This window comes from Mustela lutreola, chromosome 6 (genome assembly GCF_030435805.1).
Source record: "Mustela lutreola isolate mMusLut2 chromosome 6, mMusLut2.pri, whole genome shotgun sequence".
NCBI lineage: Eukaryota > Metazoa > Chordata > Mammalia > Carnivora > Mustelidae > Mustela > Mustela lutreola.
The window spans coordinates 113775880-113780628 of record NC_081295.1 but is presented as its reverse complement, the minus strand read 5'-3'; positions in this window follow the sequence as shown (position 1 = coordinate 113780628).

Below are 4749 nucleotides of genomic sequence, written 5' to 3'. Positions count from 1 at the left end.
AAGAAAAGGAAAATTCATAGAATTTTTGAGTACTGAATTAGCATATAATAAGATATCAGTGGAGATAAGTTGAAATTAATATAAGAATTTGGTGATAAACCATCATTTGCATAACCAAGCAAATAAATTCAGCCTGTAGACTAAAAATAGAGCCATGTTTAAATTGGAAAAATAATAATCTTTGTTCAATAATAACATTTGTTTGGAGTCTTTATTTGGATAATACAGCAGCATTTAGACCCATATTTTGGAGTTTGTATTCAATTTAAAATGCTATACTAAAAAGAGAAACTGAAAATATCTTCTCTAACAACATTTAAGTAAAACAAGACTTTCAAATTTCAAAAGAAAATTAATATAAACACTGTGTAATGCAGGAATTTTCACCTCAATCAAAAAAGAAAAGTAAGAAAAAGTCTTACCTATTACCTCCAAACTTACTGCTTCTTTTCCATGAATATAAATAAGTATTTATCCCCAAATCCCCTTTTTCCAATTACTGTTAAATATTTGCTATTACTTTATATAATTTGTGTTCTTGGCCCTTTAAATTTATCTGATTGCTTCAAAGTATGACAGTAACTGAATACGAAATGGCTAGGTAAACGCATTATGGACTTTCAGCCAGCTTGGAAGCATGCTGGCTTATATTATTAAATCTATACCCAAGGAGTATGTGACTCCTGTGGGTTCCTCCAGGCTTCCTCAGAGTTCCAGTCCCTCTCTTCTACAGTTACTTTTAATCTTGTGAAAAGACTCCCAGGAGCAGGTTGTAGGAATGGATCTCCTCCAGACTACTCAGGGCACAGGTGTCCCTAAGAGGACACCGGAGAACCAGCAGATGTGCTGTCACTGAGTCCTGGGATGCTGAGAGACCCAAAGGCAAGCATTTGGCATTTTATTCCAGGGCTTGATGACAGCCTCAGTGTACCAGAGAAGCCAAGTCATGCTCCTGCCCAAAGACGAGCGTAGGCTGCTTAAGCCCTAACCAACCTCAGACTCTGGTCTTGCCTTCTCTGAGATAGGCAAGCTGTTTGGGGCGGGGAGGTTGGGGGGGGTTAAAGAATAACTCTTCATAGACGTCAGCAACTCCATCAGGAAAAAACTGAGGCATGGCGTGTATGGCAAGAGGAGGTACAATCCATCCAGATGGCCGTCTCTTCAAAGACAGGCACTATCCTATTTGGCAATAACTGTTTCTTCCAGGCTTCATAGCTTACAAATATCTTTAGAAGAGTGCTTAGACAGAGGATTTGTCTCACTTGAAATTTTTGTCTATTCTACCCGGTTTCCAAGATAGTCCAACTCCTCATAGTCCACTTCCTCATTTTTGTGGCCTTGAAAAGTCTCCTCCCACACTGAAGGAGGTCTGGCCGTGTGTGGCCAAACGTGCTACCATGTGACGTCTGAGGCTAGGTCATGAAAGGCATTGCAGCTTTCACTTTAATCTCCACAATTGCTTGTTCTGAGGGAAATCAGTTGCCATGACTTGCAGACACTCAAGGGAACCTAGGGAGAGGCCAACAAAGAGAAGAACAGAGGCTCCAGCCAACAGGCAGCACAAACTTGCCAGACAAGTGAGTGAGGCAATTTGGAAGTGGATCCTCTGGCCCCAGCCATGCTTTCAGCTTCCTACAGCTCCAGCTGACATCTGACTACAAGCGCTGGAAAAGCACTCCCCCCTCCAACAATGAGCCTAGCCCTTCCTAAATTCCAGGGCAAAACAGAAACCATGGGAGAAAATAAGTGATTGTGTTTTTAAGCCACTACATCTTGGGATGATTTATTACAAATTATTGGAGTAAGTGAATTAACACTAGTCACCTACTTGATTTATTCCACAAGCTTTTACTAAACATCTATTATATGCCAGGCCCTGTGCTAGGCTGCGATACAAAGGTGTACAAGACACAGTTGCTGTTCTCAATTCTGTGGGAACATAGTTGAGTAAATATAAATAATTATACAAGATCTTATGACAAAATGCTATGACAGCACCAAAAAAAAAAATGACTTTGGTTCTTTTGTTAGTAAGACGAGTTTTAGAGTTATTCATTCTTTCAATAAAAATGTATGTAGTGCTTCCTAGGAGCCAGTCACTGTGATCTGTGATAGACACTGGTGAAAATATGGTGAACAAGACACATCCCTGCTCTCAAGTTTAATAGCAAAAGCTGAGGAGATAACATATAGGAGGAAAGCTAAGTCTAGATAATCAAGGTTGCCATATTGTGACCTTGATGAGAGCAGTTTCTGTAAAATGGTGAAAATAAAGAATTAGAATAGAAAGCGGAAGTAGAGGCCGGTAGTGTAGAACATACACATTTTCCCCTAGAATATTAGTAATAGACAGAAGAAGAAAGAAAGGTCAAGAACTTGGTTCTCCTTCTTGCCTATGCACCGGTCTTGCTTCCATCAGCTCTACTGGTTTCATCACCCTGCTGCTCACTTCCGCTTCTTCAATGGTAAGCAGGCCAAGATCACTGGAAGGGCTGATTCTTCCCATGAGAGACTAGGTGGTGTTTGCCATGGTGAATTCAGCAAGACAGGGAGGCTGCTCTCAACCACACAATCTCAGAATCTCTAGCATATCATCGTTTTGAGTTGATCTGACTTGAGGATGTTTACTGATATTACAAGAGCTCTTCAAAAGCCTAGTCTGTAAAACCAGTATACCAATTCTCTTTTTTTAAGATTTTATTTATTTATTTGACAGAGATCACAAGTAGGCAGAGAGAGAGGTGCTGGGGAGGAAGCAGGCTCCCTGCTGAGCAGAGAACCCATTGTGAGACTCGATCCCAGGACCCTGAGATCATGATCCGAGCCAAAGGCAGAGGCTTAACCCACTGAGCCACCCAGGCACCCCCAGTATACTAATCTTTAATTCATGATGAGAACTGTAACTGACAATCCCTAGTATATATAAGAGTGTCTGCTTATCAGGGCTCATGAGTGTCCCCCAAATACATATGTTAAAATCCTAGCCCTTGGTTGGATAATTTTAGGAGGTAAGGACTTTGGGAAGTGATAAGGTCATGAAGGAGGAGGTCCAAAGAATGAGATTAGTGTCTACATGAAAGAGACCCCCACCCCGCGAGAGAGCTCTCTCACTCCTTCCTTCATGCAAAGACACAGTAAAAAGATGGCTGTCTGTGAACTGGGATGCTGGCCCTCACCAGATATCCTTGAACAGAGTACAGATTCCCTTGAAAGTCTTGGAGCCACTCCTCTTTTTGGTAATCACTCATTCAATCTGAGTCCATTTAATGCTGAATCAAAATTTAGGTCTTAGAAGAGGAAATCTCTATTCCCAAGTCTTTGAAGATTGTTTATTGCTTAGAAAAGTAAATTAGCAAATGGGTTGATATTTTTCTTCCTCAGAGCCTTCTATAAGAGGAAATACATTATATGCACTTTAAATGCTTTCTAATGAATACTTAGATGAATAAACAAGCCTAACCTAGTATTTGTTTGTTCATTTAAACTGATACCCATTGCTTTCATCAAAATTTATTAACAAACACTGTTAATACAAAAATAATTCACCAGTTTACTTGTCATTGGTATCTGTTAGCTGTCCATAGACTTAACTACAATACATTCATTCCTTAATTTCAATATGATATTTGTAGTTATCTTTACAGTCATGAAAACAGAAACAGTGATTTTTGTTTTGAGTTTGAAAAGTGCAGCAAAAATAAGCATTTTCTTAAGTGTCAATGAGACAAACTTTTGTGTCTATGCTGTAGACAGAATCATCCAGAAATCAGTGGGAGGTTATAGACAGACCCCAGTCTGATCCGAGATACATGAGCCACAACTGCCAAGTATAGGAAAATAAACATATTTTAATTAATATTAGTTAATCACTAATTAATATTATTAATTACTAATTAATAATAATTAGTAAATCATCTTGTCATTTTACCTGCCAAAGTAATTGCATGAATCATTGGTGTTGACCGGAGAGACAGGCAGAGAGAGAAGAGGAAGCAGGCTCCCTGCTGAGCAGAAAGCCCAATGAGGGGCTTGATCCAAGGACTCTGAGATCATGACCTGAGCTGAAGGCAGAGGCTTTAACCCAGTGAGCCACCCAGGTTCCCCCAAGGTCTACTTTAATAACTAAAAATGTCATTCCTAGGAACTCATAGTAACAATCAGTCTGCAATGTGTATAATGCCCCAAACGGAGGGAGTTTCTCAGTGAATATTAATTGATGATGATTGAGATTATTATATGAAGTGTTTGAAGGTGAGAAGAGGCAAAACCAGATAAATTCAATAGAAGAAACTGACCCAGAGTGTTAATACCACTTATAATTCAGTTGTGCCCAGAGTATTTTAGTAGTTTTTCAGAAAAATAGAAATGTTCTAACAGGTCCGCAGGTTGGTTACAAACCCAGACGATGAAGATAAAAGTGAAGATTGAGGTAGGAAATAGAATTTTTGCAATCCCCTTCCAGCCAAGTCCTAAGGGACCATGCTTTAATATCTACCACTCTTTTTCCAATATTGTTCATCTCTCCTTCTCCACAGGCTCTACCTTCACACACACACACACACACACACACACACACACACACACACACACCCCTAGCTTAAAAAAAAAAAAGTAAACTTGATCAGATGCTTCCACAGCTACTATTTGTATTTTTTTTTTAATTCTTCCATTCACTACCAAACTTCTACAAATGCAGAGAGAGCTTTAGGTTTCCCCTATCTCATTATTCATCCCCTCCAAAACTGTATC